Here is a 17509-nt window from a genome sequence, read left to right as displayed (position 1 = left end):
ATTGATTAATGTTTTAATCACAAACACTTCATAAAGTTTTATTTTTCTTCAAAGAGCCCAGCCAAGTTGCCCCATTTACTTTATATAAAAATAAAAAAATTTATCTGTGACTATCCCAGAAGTGGGTGGGCGATAGTAACGGTGGTGAACATTACTCTAAGTAATCTTTTTGGAAGGTTCCAGAGAGGAGGCCAATGGGAACGTGGGAGGGAAACAAGAGGCTGCTCTGCAGCGCTTCAGCCTCCAGTGCTGATTCTTACCTGATAGAAACTGCCCTTCTTAAAGGGAAGCTCCCAGACTAATAGCATGGAATTCAGGGAGTGAGTGAGGGGGAGGATGAGTGGGTGGGACTGCAACAAATAAAGGAATAGTCTGACAGTGCCATGCTGCTAAAGCACCTTGCCCAAAACTCAACCCTCTGCCTCCCACACAATAATATATCTATATGTTAATTACCAATAGTATAGGACTGATTCTGAAGCTAGAAATCTCAAGGCCTTCAATTCTTTTCCTCACCATATACAATCAGTGGCAAAGCTCTACTGATTACTCCCGCAAGTGTTTCTCTCATTAACCCCCCTTCTATTCCCGCAACATCTTTGTTCCGGTCCCTCCTATCTGGACAACTGAAGTAACGCAGTTATCTCTTATCTGATAGCTTACTCCACTCTTCGGTCTTCTAAGCTGTATTTCAGAGTGGCAACAAGATTTCTAGTTCCTGAAACACTGCTGGATCATGTCATTTTCCTTCCTAAGAGAGGTAAGAGATTTTGCAGAACTAGACTGCAATGCATTTCAGTAGAAGGTGATGACATTGACCCAGGGAATAACGGAAAAGAGACTGGACAGGAAGAGAGGAGACACAAAGACCAAGAACTTACAACAAAGGAGTTAGAAAAGTTAGATAAAATGCAAACAGGAACGGGACCAAGAAAGTCAAATGAAAAGAGGTATAACAATAAAGTTTTAGTTTATTATTTTTATAACAAATAGTTTACAATTTTGTAACAATGAGTAAGATCAAACATTTATTTATGTGCTAAGCACTAGGTCAAATGATTTATAATGCATTTGCTCATTTAATGTTCTCAAGAATCCTCAGCTGACTACACACTGGTCTCTCTCAGAGAAAACAAGGATTATTTTATATAGCCCCCCTGTCTTTTCACAACAATGCCTAAAACAGAGCACTAAACAATTTATATTCTGACTACGTTGGTGTCAACAATATCAGAGGAAAGCTGTTTTTCCTATAAACTTCATTAATGTTTTATGGACTAGCACAATATATACATGTATATACAGATATATACATGGTTTTCCAGGTGGCTGGACAGGCCCTCGTGGCTCAGATGGTAGAGTCTGGCTGCAATGTGGGAGACCTGGGTTTGATCCCCGGGTCGGGAAGATTCCCTAGAGAAGGAAATGGCAACCCACTCCAGTATTCCTGCCTGGAGAATCCCATGGACAGAGGAGCCTGGCGGCCTGCAGTCTGTAGGGTTGCAGAATTGGACATGACTAAGCAACTTCACTTTCTTTCTTCTTTTCCCAGGTGGCTCAGAGGTAAAGACTCAGCCTGCCAGTGCAGGAGATGTCAGTTTGATCACTGAGTTGGGAAGATCCCTTGGAGGAGGAAATGGCTACCCACTCCAGTACTCTTGCCTGGGCAATCTCACGGACAGGGGAGCCTGCATGTTGTAGTCCATGGGTCGCAAAGAGTCAGACACGACTGAGCAACTGAGCATGCATGCACAGATATATACATACACGTACATAAACATACACACACACAAAACACACACTAGAGATTTGGAAATAAAACACTATGGCTTTCAAAAATAACTGTTCTCCTGGGGCTTAAATATGAATTGGAACAGTAAAGGCTCAGGTATTTTTGTCTTATAAAGCTTAAAGGAGAAAAGGTATAGGTAAATGTTTTTTCAAGTATGTATAATCATTACTGAAAAGAAACATGGCTTATACCTCTACCATCAACCTGGAAATGAGGGGGGACTAGGTAAAAGGAAGATCAAAGTTACTTTCTTTTAAAATGTGTATAGGAAATTTCCAATGAGATACTACTATAGACTAAACTCTAAGTCCAACCTACTATTTACAACATGTGCTCTGCATACAAGAACCTAGGCCAGGTTTAGATTTTTCAAAAATCCACTGTGTGTGCCTGTGCACTCAGTTGTGACCAACTCTTTGCAACGCCATGGACTGCAGCCCACCAGGCTCCATATGTCCATGGAATTCTCCAGGCAAGAATATTGGAGTTGGTTTCCTGGTGGCTCAGAGGGTAAAGCATCTGCCTGCAATGTGGGAGACCTGCCTGCTTCTATCCCTGGGTTGGGAAGATCCCCTGGAGAAGGAAATGGCAACCCACTTCAGTATTCTTGCCTGGAGAATCCCATGAACAGAGCAGCCTGGTAGGCTACAGTCCACGGGGTCGCAAAGAGTCGGACATGACTGAGCGATTTCATTTCACTTTCATTTCCTCCTCCAGGGGATCTTCATGATCCAGGGATAGAAACTGCATCTCTTGTGTTTCCTGCATTGGCAGGGGGATTCTTTAAAACCACTGTTACTATGAAAAAAGAACAAATAACAAGAGGCAAAATGTGTGCATCACTGACCTTGGGTTAATAATGTCGCTATGTTTGGGTGTACTTTTGGGGGGTATAATGTTTGCTTGAAAGCATCAGGGCACTACTCAGAGAAGACTTTTGACCATAATTTACACTGTGGAATCTCAAAAACATACTTTCAAAAGCAAGTAAATCTAACAGCTTTAAACTTTAGTAATGTGTGTGTTCACTCATTCATTCATAAATATTTACATAGAGCTTACTGTACTAAGGCATTGTACTAATGCTGTAAAACCTTATTCAGTGGGGGAAACTGAAAAATAAACAGAATATTATAATGTAATATGGCAGACCCTGCAACAGGGGAAATAATGTGCTAGAAATACTTATATTATAAATAAGAAAAGATCATTAATTAGCTATAACAGAAAATATCATGTCACTTAAAAAGCATTTTCCAGAATACCTTACTAGGAAGAAAACATATCTGAATGGAACTCAGAGGATATCTTTTTATCAAGTTTGTAAACTGAGGCTCAATTCCCTTTACCAATTTAATTCTGACTCTAAGTCAAAAGTCTTAAAAAAAAAAGTCTCTCCTTGCCATCTATTTTGCATTCTCATTTTTAATTTTTGTTTTTGATCTTTCTCTCTGGCTGTTTTCTCTACAAAAGAAATGGAGCCTCAGAAAGCCTCTCAGCCACTTAATAATAGTATCAAAACTTGTCTACAATATGCATAAACTTTTTACTTTGTTTACAAAGATTTAGGACAAAGCTCTCAAAATTAATAAGGCACATGTGTCTATACTACTACTATAGCCATCTACTAAACATATATCTCCCAAACTGTCTCCCAATCACACAATTTCTGGTGCATTTAATGCGAGATAAGGCAACAGAAAATGAAGATCATGGCATCTGGTCCCATCACTTCATGGGAAATAGATGGGGAAACAGTGGAACCAGTGTCAGACTTTATTTTTTTGGGCTCCAAAATCACTGCAGATGGTGACTGCAACCATGAAATTAAAAGACACTCCTTGGAAGAAAAGTTATGACCAACCTAGATAGCATATTCAAAAGCAGAGACATTACTTTGCCAACAAAGGTTCATCTACTCAAGGCTATGGTTTTTCCAGTAGTCATGTATGGATGTGAGAGTTGGACTGTGAGGAAAGCTGAGCGCCGAAGAATTGATGCGTTTGAACTGTGGTGTTGGAGAAGACTCTTGAGAGTCCCTTGGACTGCAAGGAGATCCAACCAGTCCATTCTGAAGGAGATCAGCCCTGGGATTTCTTTGGAAGGAATGATGTAAAGCTGAAACTCCAGTACTTTGGCCACCTCATGAGAAGAGCTGACTCACTGGAAAAGACTCTGATGCTGGGAGGGACTGGGGGCAGGAGGAGAAGGGTACAATAGAGGATGAGATGGCTGGATAGCATCTCAGTGAACTCCAGGAGTTGGTGATGGACAGGGAGGCCTGGTGTGCTGCGATTCACGGTGTCGCAAAGAGTCGGACACGACTGAGTGACTGAACTGAACTGAACTGAAGGCAACAGTGTTAATAAACAAAACAATCCAAATTTTCACAAAGTTTTTCATGTGCTGGGATAATCATGTTTTTTGCTAATAAACCTTAAATAACAGTATAGTAAAAAGGTTATAGGTTAAAATTTTTAATAAATATCACTGTAATTTCTCATATATCAGCTCAACTGATGATTCTAATTTCTATTTCCAGCCTGAATTTCCTGCTTGAATTCCATTTTGTATTTCAAATTACCTACTTGATAGGTCCAGTTAAATGTCTAGTAGGCCTTTCAAAGTTAACATGTCCAAACAAAAACCCTCTTGATTGTCCAGCCCTACTTGTTACTTCACTGTCTTCCCCAACTCAGTCAACAGCAACTCCACACTTTCAAATGCTTGGGCCAAAAATCTCTGAGTACGCCTTGACAGCTCTTTTATGCCTCAGATCCAATTCATCAACATATCCTGCCTGCCACTCAGGGTTTGTAACATATCCAAAATCTACCCTCTTCATGCCGTTTCCTGTTGTTACTGTGGTCCAAGCCACTATCAGCTCTCATTTAGATAACTGCAGTAATTTCCAATATGGCTTCCCCGTTGACATCTTTGCCCTGCCCTTAGTTTATTCCACAAAGAGCTGCCACAGTAAATCTTTAAAAAAGGAAGTTACCACCAGTTAACAGCTTAAATAAGAAAAACCATATGACCGTATCAATTGACATAGAAAAACCACTTGAAAAATTTCAATACCCAGTCATGATAAAAACTCAAATGAGGAAAAGACAGGCACCTACAAAAAGCCTACAGCTACTGTGTACTTAACGGTGGCAGACTTAATGCCTTCCCCTGGAATAAGACTAGCTTGTCTAATCTCCCCATGCCTACCAAACACAGTACTCAAAGTGCTTATCAGAGCAGTAAGGTCAGAAAAGAGAATAAAATTCACTGGAAAAGAAGAAACTAACTGTCTGTATTCACAGATACATTAGAAAACTCACATAAAAAAATTACTAGAATTTATTAAGTTAGCAAAGTCTCAGGATACATAACCTACTCACAGAAATCAACCATGTTGTTATAAACTATAATAAACTAGAAACCAAAATTTAAAACACAATATCATTTATGACTGCTCCAAAAAAAAAGTGCTTAGGTACAAATCTAGCAAAACATATATAAAATGTGTGTCTGTTAGAAGCTATAAAATGCTGATCAAAGAAATCAGACAATCTAAATATAAGGAGAGATATAAACCGTCTTTATGGATTGGAAGATTTTATTTTATTTTTAACAAAATAAAGATATCAATTTCCCCTAAATAGATCTAAGGGTTTAATGAAATTCCTACCAAAATTCCATTATTTTTTAAAAATAGATCCTAGATTTTACATGGAAAGGAAATAGAATAGTTAAAAACAATTCTGAAAAAGAAGAATTAGGGAAATTTCACTACCTGGTTTTAGGACTTACCATACAGCTACGGTTACCAAGAAAATGAGATACTAGTACAGGGATAAACACAAACATCAATGGATCAGAATAGAGAATCTAGAAGTAGACCGTCATAGCACAGTCATCTGATTTTTGACAAAGCTGCAATATTAATTCAGTGGAGGAAGGGTAATTTTTTTTCAACGAGTGGTATTGCAACAGCTGATCATTTCACAGACAAAAAATGAAATTCAATCTAAACTTTATACCTTTATGTGAAAATTAAGTAAAAATGGATCACAGATCTACATATGTAAGATGTAAAGCTTTTCAGAAAAGCTTTTTTGAAGAAAACAGGAGAAAATCTTTGGAACCTAAAGTTAGGGAGATATTAGACTTGATAACAAAAAAACAATTCATAAAAGAAAAAAAGATAAATTAGACTTCATAATTTCTTTTCCTTCGCAAAAGCCTCCATTAAGAAGATGAAAAGGTAAGCTACACACCGGGAGAAAATATTTGCAAATCACATATTTGACAAAGTGTTTCTATCCAGAATATATAAATAACTCATTAAACTCAACAAGAAAACAATCACATTAGAACATAAGCAGAAGACCTGAACAGACACTTCACAGAGGATATACAGACATCAAACAAGCACACGCAAACATATTCAACACCATTAGCCATTAGGGAAACACAAACTAATGTTACAATGAGCTATCACTACATATCTATTAGAATGGCTGAAATAAAAAATATCCTGATAGTATCAAATGCTGACAAGGATGCAGAGAAATTTTATCTCTTACACACTGATGGTGGGAGTGTAAATTCAGCCATTCTGGAAAAGTGGCAGTTTCTTATAGAGTTAAATATATATTTATCACACAACCCAGCAACTGTACTCCAGGGGACTTATCCTAGAGAGACGAAAACATATTTTACCTGCAAAACTGTTCACAGCAGCTTTGTGTTTATAGCGCCAAACTAGAAACACAAAAGTCCTTCAGTTAACAACTGAACTAATTGTGGTACACCATACAAGGGTACCCTTCCAACTTCCTCCCTGGAGAATGGAATGACAACGCACTCCAGTATTCTTGCCTGAAGAATACCATGGACAGAGGAGCCTGGTGGGCTACAGTTCATGGGGTCTCAAAGGGTTGGACATGACTGAGCAACTAAAACACACACCCACAAAGGTACACTTCTTAGAATTAAAATGGAACGAACCACTGATACAAGAAACAACTAGAATGCATCTCAAGGGTCTAATGCTGAGGGAAAAAAGCAAATCTCAAAAGATCACACAATGTATGATTCCACTTTTATAACACTCTCCAAGTGACAAAATTACAGTGATGGAGAACAGATCAGTAGTTAAGGCTGGGTAGTACAGAGGAGTTTCTTAGTGCTGATGGAACAGATCTAGTTCTGTATCCTGACTGTGAGGGTTATATGAATTTACATAGAAGAAAATAATATAGAATTACACACACATAGCCACTCTCAAATCATATTCTAACAAGTGAGAGGAGGGGAAAAGGCAAATAGCTCATGTTTTAAAACCCTTCAGAGGCTTCTAAGCTCATCCTAAATACTAAAATCCCCACTGCAATCTAAAGGCACTACATGAAAAGCACATACTCACTAGGATCTCATCTACAGTTCTCCCACTCTCAGTTCCAACCACACTGGTCTTCTTGCTCTTAGAACATAGCAGGCATGCTCCCACCTCTCTATTTAGAAAGTTTTCTCTTTATTACTTCACCCAGATACCTGCTCAAATGTCATCTAGTCAGAGTAGACTTCCCAGTTGTTACTGCTCCCCCCAAACATACAGTGATGTCTTCTTCTTTCTCTCTCTATAGGAACCATAAAACCATAAACAGACTCAAATATCTTCCTCACCTGTGCCCCTGGCATGTTCTTGTATTGATGACTGGCAGGCATTACACTTTGCACCCAGGTACTCAAGCCAGGGCGTGTGAGATTCTTACCTTACCTTCACATTCAGTATTCTCAAATTCATCACCCACTCTTCTCCTTAATTACAGCCTTAACTCATCTCTTCATCAATTCTCAAATAAATGGTTATAAAGCTACCTCTTTCACCCCACCCCCAGCTCCTAAATATTCTCTACTCTAGAGCCAGAGAAATCTTTCTAGAATGTTAATTTAAACATTCCATCATTTATGGGATGAAGTCAAATCTACTTTATAGAGTATACAAGTATTTTCATGCTCTGCTCATTTTCTAGCTCACTTCCGATTAACCCACCACTGGTACTTAATACACTGTACTGAGTAGGCGTGTCCTCTCCTACCTCCATCCTTTACGCATGTTGTTCTGACTGAAATGGCCTTGCTTCTCCCAAATTCTCCTCTTCCTTGCCTATCTGGCACACAGATTGTGTCACTTTTCCTAGGAAGAATTCCCTCTCATATCTTCCCTTCCCTCACAGGGTCAGATACTCCCTCCTGTAGATCCCTAAAGTGTCTTACATCCAACCTGGTCACTGCATATACTAGTTTATATACCTGTCCCTTGAGGGCAAGGACACATCTTACTCATCTTTCCAATCTCATCACCTAGCAAAGTACCTGGCACACAAGCAGGACTCAAAACTAATTCAAAACTACTGGACAGGTGAATTAGGTTGACTAATAAAGCAGACTTCACTCATGGTGAGAGGATGAATCAGGCAAGACTTCTTGGGTTAGTCAGCTATTGTGCACAGGTGTATCAGAGAAGGCATATGAAACAAACTCTACAGAATTTCTATTCTTTCGGTCATGTATTACCCTACAGAAGTTGAAGTACTGATTCGTCAGCTTGGTTAGGCTAAGATCACCAGTTCCATTTTCCCATGAACCAGTTTCCTTCCTCAAAAGAATACAATGGATTTATTTCATTCACAAAGCTACAGCAAGGGCTCTGAACCGTCATCCTATAAATTCACGCTGGTGTTCACGAAGAGAAGGAGGATGTCTCACTCAGGGCAACCTCACCTCAGCTAGAGAAATCTCAAGAAAAAAGAAAAATCAAGCTCAACCAACAGGTGTCAATACATTTTCATATGTTAAAAAAGAACTGGCTTTGTAGAAATGGAAAGTTATTTTGAAACTTCATTTCCACATGTTTATTTTTCCATTTCCTTTGAAAATCATCATAAAGCAGCAAACAGCACTTAGGTAAGTACAGTTCAGGTTTACACTTGCCACAAGGTAAACATCAAATTACTCTCAATGCAAATACACAGTGTCTGATGTTCAACTTTTGATGACAGTGATCCCTTAAAGTATCTTGAGAACTTTTTCTCTTTAATTCTAGTAACTACTTAACTGTGACCCCTACATACAACAGCTTGTGTCCCAAAAAGTAGATGCTCATGTTTATCTGGTCATCAATACTCTTTTAAAAAGTAACCCAAGCAATTTTACCACAATGTACTCAATGAATTAAAATGCAACACATACCCTGTTCTGAATTCCTTTTAAAAAGTAGATTTTCTTGCCTATATTACTACCTTCTCTGTAATTATTTTCTAGTGATAACTCACCACCAATAAAAGCTGATGAAAAGAAAATGTTAGTATAAGCATAACTGTGTAATACAAGTATATTACTAATCTGTTCAATATTATTTATACAAATAGCAATTAATACTTATTAGTAGAGCAAAATATTCTACAACAACCACCAGTTTGAGGAATTAACATAAAAAACTTTTAGAAAAAAATCAAAGCAAAAAAATCAGTCAATCCAGTAATAAACATCAGGAAATTTAGCACTAAATCTTTTCTGAATGTGAAATATGGACATAGAAAATAATATTATTGAATTTAAAAAAATACTGGTGATGTTTTATTTCATCCTTGGTCTAAAGAGTTACTGTAAATTAAATAATATAGAAGTTACTTCCCTTTTATTTTACTTGTTGAGAAAAATGAACTGAACAGGTATCCTGAAAGAAAAACCTAACAAAACTAAATTACAAGTGTAAAATTGCTTCCCATTATTTAAGTATAGTTAACTAAATGAAAATTTACTTTTTTGCACTTTTTTCACCTCAATAATCCACTGTCATCTGTTATTCTCCCAGAATCTGTCTTCTGCACTAGCCAAATAGACAAGTTAAATGATCAGAATCAACCCCTCAGAAACTCTTAAGTTTTTGATAATAGCACTAATCTCTAGAATATACCTCAGTTTGTGGTATATTGCTTTTGACTTACATTGAGGCAAGCATGGGCAGGGGCTGGTTGCAGGGGTCACAGATTTTCTTTAACAGATGGATTCTTTCCAATCATTTTATTAAAAACAATCAGCATTCATATACTTCCACCAAAATCTTTTAAATCCTACACTTTGTTACTCTTGCTTCTTCTCTCTGTGGGACCGTTCCAACCTCTACTTTATTCCATTTGGCTTCTGGCTTGTACAAGGACTGTGTTTTGCTTTGTTTTCCTTAAGTGAAACAAGAATGCCATTTTCTTTAATAAGGCAATTAAAATATTACATATTCTTCAAATGCCCTTATCTACATTGTACCTGTTTGTGGATAAATCAAGACTTTCTTTCTGAAGCCACTCAAGCTGACACCCTGTAGTAGTATCCCTTTCCAGTGGTAGGTTTTGTTACAGTTCAAAACAAGCAAACAAGCAAAATCCCACAAGAGTATAAAAATATTCAACTGCAGGTATTTCTAGCTCATTTCTAAAACAAATTTGAATATCAAGCAATTTGTTTCTGTAAATCTTCAAAAAAAATCTTGGCTTTTTTTTAAGCCATTTATATAAATGACTAAAGATCTTAGACCTTAGGGAAGTCTTCAGTTTTAGGAAAGCTAAAATTATTACTGTATTCGTTAGGCAGAGAATAACTTGCCACAGAACAGGAAAAAGCTGACTGATGCTAAGATTTAAACATCTGAAAAATGGTTACTGGTAAGGGTTGGGTGGGGTGGGATGTTTTCCCTTTTCCGTGAAAACACCAATATTCTCCACATCATAGGAATGTAAGAAATTGACTGAGCCATTTAATTTATAATGTCAGTATAAATCTACAGTTTCATTGAAATTGCCTTAAAGAGACAGACAAGAGATAAGAGTGAAAAATTATGCGTGAATTATTTTTTCTACTCTGCTTTAAAAATTGCTACTCACTTTTTTACTTTAATGTCAATAACTTCATATGAATAGGTTCACAAATACTAATCTAGTTGTAAAATAAATGATTTCTTTTCTTCCTTCTAATCTCTAGGATCTTTTTCAAACTTTTGGCTAAATTGAAAAAAAAAAATAGCATTCAGAACACTCTGTGTGATACCTCAGTCTGTGCTTAAAACAAGAGATTTAAAGGCTTAAGTCCAGCGCAAGCACTTTTCGAAATCAAAAGGTGCTTACTACCAGAAAGAGTTGTGATACCAAAGAAACACTATCACTAAGAGTCTTTCAGCACTGAACACAAAGTATTTCTTGAGCTCCAAAGCACAGGCCAGGCACTGAAGATATGGTGAAGTCAAGCCTGAAAGGAAAGTGAGACATGATTTCCCAGGATAAAAATGAGAAACAAATAACTGCAATCTGACCGACCATTCCACTCTTTCTTCAAAAAACGTATCCACAATTAGCATTATTTTCTGTTTGTAAAGTTTTCCTTAATACTTGTGAATACTTTGGATTACCCCCATCACACAATAAAGGCATAATAATTAAAGAAAAAGTGAACATTTACTGAATACTTAGACTGTGCTAAAGGTTTCACAGTGTTTCCACGGAGCCTATACAATATTTTTATCTCCTTCTTAAAATGCTGATATCCAGCTCGTTAATAAGATCAGTCACCATGTGTCTTCAGCATAAAGACCAGGTTTACTCCTACAGCATACTGATTGGACAATATGCACAAACTCTCCAGAAAGTTTGACTACAAATTACAGTTGAGTTTTAATTAACCTTATTCTACCAGAGAAGAGTGGTAACTGTTCAAACACAATGTGTATTAAACAATGTCCCCCACAGTGCTGTGAAAGCTTCTTGGAAGGGTTACCAACTTCAACTATGTTTGCTTTATAACAGAACTCCAGATAAGCAACAGACAAAAAAGTTCCAATTTATCAAGCCCCTTCTATAAATTAGATAATTAACACAAACTGTATAATTTATCATAACAACCTTATAGATATACTCATTTTACAGAGATGAAAATAAGCTCAAAGAGGCTGAGAAATTGTAGTTGATCTCAAATCACAATTTTGCTATTAAGCAGCAAAATCAGGATTGAAACCAGTATAGCAGACTCCAAGTTTTCTATTGAGCCAAAAAGCAGCTTTCTGAAGCACTACCAACACCACACTGCTATTAATTAAAACTCCGAAGTATAAACATAATGTCGTTCCCAAGTTATGAAATATATTCTTAAAAGAAAAAATTTATGTATGGGAGTTTTTGTTTCTGAAATCAAATATAATATCCATTATGCAGTTTTTAAAAGAGCAGCTAGGCAATGTCTGTTCCCCAACCCCCTTTTCTGTCTTACGTTTCTCCACAGTACTTTTCTTTCCCAGACACACTTGATTTTCCTCATTTATTATGTCTTCCACTACTAAAATGTAAACCACACAAGGACAGAAATCCTGTCTATGTTATCCACTGCTGTCATTTCCAACATCTCGAAGAGCCCTGGCACATATTAAGTGCTCAATAAATATTTGTGAAACAACAGAAAACTTGACACCCAGTAGGTATTCAACAAATATTAGTTTCTCTTTTCTTTTACTATGTAGGAAATATTAAAAAGGCTAATGTTAAGATATTAAAGGCCAAAAGAAATTTACCACTTCCTTGATACCAAATTTTGAGCTGAAACAGATTAGAAATCCAATAGAATTTCTTGTTAAAGTAAAATGTTAAGGAAAATCAAAAAAGACACATTCAGCAAAGTTTCATTTAGCAAACATCCTCTATTGGAGTCTACATAAATTATATTTCAAACAAAGCACTTTTTAAAGTGCCAAAACTTAAATCAATTTTCATAGAACTCCTTTGTTGAAATTAATATTCACAATTTTGATTTGTGGCAATTCTGATGTCTATCTCCTCCAAAACATTAACTTCTCAGCTGACACATTTTACTGTGCTTTTTAACAGAAGCCCATTCCTTTAGGATTCAGAAATTAGAAATTAAGCATATTTTGTAAAATGAGTCAATAAAAATCAGTCTAAATGAAATGAGTAACTTTAATGCTGGAAGGCTAGTATTAAGTACTCTTTAATACCAAACAATGTGTTTTAAGGAATGGAATACTTAGAAAAACTAAGAAAAAGAGAGCCATTCTTAATCTCTGACTCTATCAAGATCACAGGCAAGTTTAGTAGTTAACTAAAGGGAACATGGGCTTCCCTGGTGGCTCAGACTGAATCCGCCTACAATGCAGGAGACCTGGGCTTGACCCCTGGGTTGGGAAAATCACCTGCAGGAGGGCATGGCCACCTATTCCCTTATTCTTGCTTGGAGAGAATCCCATGGACAGAAGACCTGGTGGGCTCTACAGTCCACGGGGTCGCAAACAGTCAGACATGACCGAGTGACTAAGCATATCACAAAGGGAACATAAAGCACAGTACTGGCTACCCCTGAGTACTTACTCAGGGATTTTAGCTTTCTGATTAAGTCAGTGGCCTTGGTTCAGTGGTAAAGAATCTGCCTCCCAATACAGGAGATGCAGGTTCAATCCCTGCGTCAGGAAGATCCCCTGGAGAAGGAAATGGGAACGTACTCCAGTATTCTTGCCTGGAGAATTCCATGGACAGTGGGGTCTGGCAGACTACAGTCTATGGGGTCACAAAAGAATTGGACACGACTCAGGGAGTAAACAACATTCTGTCATTCACCATAAAAAATGAAATCTTAAAATAGTATATAAGTATTCTGGAAATACGAGCCAGAGGCAAAGAAGTAAGAACATATGAATACATATGTTTAGATTTCATATGATTTCAGTCACCAAATCCTTATCATCTTAATACAGAGGATTAAAAATTACTTACTACTAGCTTTCCAGCATTAAAGTTAAGCATTTCATTTAGACTTTCATTGATTTTTATTGACTCATTTTTTAAAATATGACATATAGATTGTGAGTCTACCAAACGATTCAGACCAAATCTCCTTAGAGCAGTCCAGCATGGTCACTTTCCTGTGTTGGCACCCACAACTATTCACATCTCCATTTTCCTAGTTGCCTAAAATTGTCCATCTAATCCTCTACTAGCATCTTAGCCCCTATCTTCTTCCTCATTTACTATTTTGCCCCATTTTCACATTTGCCTCTGTTATTACCTCATAATCCTTCTATTTTAGAGAGTCCCAATCTTAGACGGATCAAATGAAGATGACATAAGTGACATAATGGAAAAGTGCTACTATTGTTCTCCTTTGGGCCATAGGAGCCTGGCCAGGTAGACACACAAAGGAACTGAAGCTTTCTTGAATTATAGTTTAATTCACAAATTTTGTATGTTGTAAAGATTATCAGGAACTTTTTTTCCAAAACATCTACAACAATGTACAACATTGCCTTTTAACATATGTTGATAATTGTTAAAAAAATAAAATTTTAGTCTTGAGTTTATACAATTAAAAAAAAATGCTGTTTCAGAAAATTCACACATTCCTCATGGGACTTTTTGGGCACAGAAACCCACAAAGTTTCATGTAAATGGTGTACATTACACCTATTTTGCACAGTGACATATGTTCATAGATACATATGTCAATTTTATCCTAAATAGTATTTTGAGAAAAGAATTTTCCTTACAGAGAAATGTACAGAAGTATAATAAATTTTTATTTCTGTCAGGACATAAGACTAATCATTTTAAGACAGTTACCCAAGTGTAATGTGTTACTAATACTAAATAAGCAATACTCAGTAATAATGTAATTGGGGATCTGAGTAATGCTTACTTTGTAGTTTAAAAACCTCCTGATTTCATTAGATGCAATAATTATATGCAAGTTTTAAATAATATCATTAGTTGAAGCCAAGTGCTTCTTTCCAGTAAAGAGAGGACCAAATATAGGTGTTATTTCAATCAGTTCAGATTAAGTTAAAACATTTTTCAGAAAATTTCTATCAGATGAGAGAGACTGTTTACACACTTAACAAGTTACAAAAGCACAGGCTGCACCATGTGACAGTTTACTAAAGAGAAGGGAAAGGCATGCATTTCATCAGGGTTCCCTGAGAATAGTTTTGAACTCAAGAAAAGGTATTCCACTTGCCCAAAAGAAAAATGAAGTAACAGTATATGCAGTAGATGATTAAGTCATCCAATTAACACATTCGACTTTCAGTTGATCCTTTAAAGATTTAAATATTAAGCACCCTCTATTAGAAACTGATAAGATTTAAGTGGGGGGGGGAACCAACAGAAGTTCTGAATCACTGGAATTTTTATTCTATTTCCTGTTAACACGCTGATAGTGCCATCATTCAATATATTCGTTCCATCCACTTTTTAAAAAAAGCTATAGATCCTTTTTAAACTTGACCCTTTTAAAATTTGTAACTCATTTATCTAACAATTCCTCCCATTGTTTCTAATTTAAGTGCTCAGCCAAAGCACACAAGATGAAAAGCATGTCTGTCTTTATTAGAAAATGTAATGGTTTCAAAATCTAAAGTTTCAAACTGGGATTAAAAGCAAGCACGATTTCACTGTTACAAAGAATTCAAAGATATTTTTTAAAAAGTGTCAATACTCTGCCACTGTACGAGGAGTGTGGTAAGCAGTAGTAGTATAAAAACTGAAAGCAAAATTCTGTTCCATGCCCACCAAAATTCCCGGCCAAATCCGAAATTGCATAATGAGCAACATACTCTTTAGAGTGAGCAAAAGCACAAAGTGATTCCTTTCATAAAAATGTGAATCAACCTGACCTTAAAGTCTGACACTTTTACAAACCTACCTAAAACAGACAAAATGGATGCAAAATTATACTGCCTCACTGTTGCCTCAAATACGACCTTAGTGTTCAAGAACTTTCCAATGAAATAGAGCACTCAAAACAGCCTCGTACTGGCGACCCGAAATTCACGGACTCCTAAGAAACCCCCGGGAAGCTGCAAATTCCCTCCACCCTCCTGGAAACCCCTCTTATCAGAAACATTTGAAGAATTTCTCCACAACAATTAAGCTGACTTGAAGAATGGAAACCTAACATCTCAAATATACTATATATGGAATGAAACATGGCCAAACACATAAATACGAACGCACACGGTCTCTGACACTGTGGTACACTACCCTGCCCGGGCCATCCCACAGCATCAGCCACAGAAAGATACACCTGTCACCTGTTCGGCGATACCCAGACCCTTCCAGCCTTCCTGCCACAACCACAGTCTTAGGGTTTGAGACTGATGGGACAGAAAGCTAGAATTACCTATCCACTGAAATCTAGGGGCCACAAGTTCCCAGAGGGGCTGGCTCCCCACTTGAAAAAGGCTGCAGAAAACCAATACTGGAAAGGGAAACGACGATCTCCCCTCCACTAGCACCACCAGATCCCTCGGTCTTTCCCCTCGCCCCGAAGTCATCTTGATTCGGGCCACGACTCTCCCCCAAAAGCGTTCTCCTTCCCCCACCCCCCATCTCACACATGCCAAAGGGGCGGACCGGGGGGCACCCGTGCAGGCAGGGGCCCTCCCACCCCCCTGGCACCCTCCCCCACCCGGGGCTCTCCCGGCGCCGGACTCCAATGAATCTCCCCCCTCCCCCTACACACTTACTCCCCCGAGCCCAGGCCCGGCCCGATGCTCCCCACCCCCGGCCGCTCAGGAGGACTTGGGGGGCCGCCCTCTCTACCTCGCCACTGGGGAAGGAAGGAGGCGGAGGAGAGGAAGAGTGAGAGGAAGAAGCGGACGCCCCGCAAGGGCCTCGCGAGTCGGCAGGGTCCCTTCCAGATGAAGAGTGGGGGCTGGTGTGGGGAAATGAGGGGAGAGCCGGGACTGGGGGTCCCGCCGAGGCCCGGCAGCGCTGTCCGCTTACCCTTCGCCGCCGCCGCCGCTTCCCCCTCCTCCTCCTCGGCCGCCGCCGCCTCTCCCACTAGGGCAGCCGTCTCCACCGTCGCCGCCGCCGCCGCCTCCACCACAGCCGCCGCCAGCGCCGCCGCCGCGTCCGATTCCACCCGGCAGGGGGGACACCTCAGCCCTCCCTCCCTCCCCACTCAGCCCCTCCGATCGGCCGCCGCCGCCGCCAACTCCCTCCGGCCGCCGCCGCCGCCGCCGCCGCCGCCGCCGCTCGTGGCTGAGGGGGAGGGGAGGGGGGTCGGGCTGGGTCGCCCCGCCGGCGGCCGCTGCAGATCAAAAACGATGGCTGGGTGGCGTCGCCGCTCCCCGTTTCTCCGCTCCAGCTCGCTCGGCCTCCCTACCTCCCTCGGCCCCCACCCCCCTCGCGCTCGCCTGCCCTCCCCCCACCCCCCCAGCTCTCGCTCGCTCTCGCCGCGGCTCCGCCAGCCCAGTGCAAATCAAAATACTGTCACACAATATGGCGGCGCGGCCGCCGGCAAACACCGCGAGATCTGCGGCCGCTGCTGAGGCGGCGGCTGTGACGAGGCCTTCCCCCAGTCGGGTGGCGGGGGAGCGGCCGCCGGCGGCGGCGGCGGCGGCATCGGCGAGGGGATGCTCTTTCTCCGCCCTGTACCCCTCCCCCGACACTCGCAGCCTCCACGCCCGCCCTGCGAAGGCTGGAGCGAGAAGGTTGCTTGGCCGCCCAGATTGGCGCGGGCGGCCGCCGGGGCTGTGCGGGAACGGGCGCCGAGGCAAACGGCTCCGGGAGGGCCCGGGATCCTACTTTTGAAGTTATATCCCGGCCGCCGTTACTTGGAGGGGAGTGTGTGTGTGTGTGTGTGTGTGTGTGTGTGTGTGTGTGTGTGTGT

The 17509-nt window shown here is 39.8% G+C and overlaps 1 protein-coding gene across 1 annotated transcript in view; it reads right to left on the bottom strand.

Annotated features, from left to right (window-relative positions):
• TAB2 (TGF-beta activated kinase 1 (MAP3K7) binding protein 2) overlaps nucleotides 1-17045 on the bottom strand; it is an 86445-nt gene extending 69400 nt beyond the window's left edge. The window contains exon 1 of the mRNA XM_040238656.1: nucleotides 16621-17045. The gene's annotated coding sequence lies outside the window, so the exon portion shown is untranslated. The remainder of the gene's footprint in view (nucleotides 1-16620) is intronic.
• Between the last annotated feature and the right edge of the window lie 464 nt (nucleotides 17046-17509).

Source organism: Oryx dammah, unplaced genomic scaffold, assembly GCF_014754425.2.
Source record: "Oryx dammah isolate SB20612 unplaced genomic scaffold, SCBI_Odam_1.1 HiC_scaffold_4, whole genome shotgun sequence".
NCBI lineage: Eukaryota > Metazoa > Chordata > Mammalia > Artiodactyla > Bovidae > Oryx > Oryx dammah.
This window is presented reverse-complemented; position numbering and strand designations above follow the sequence as displayed.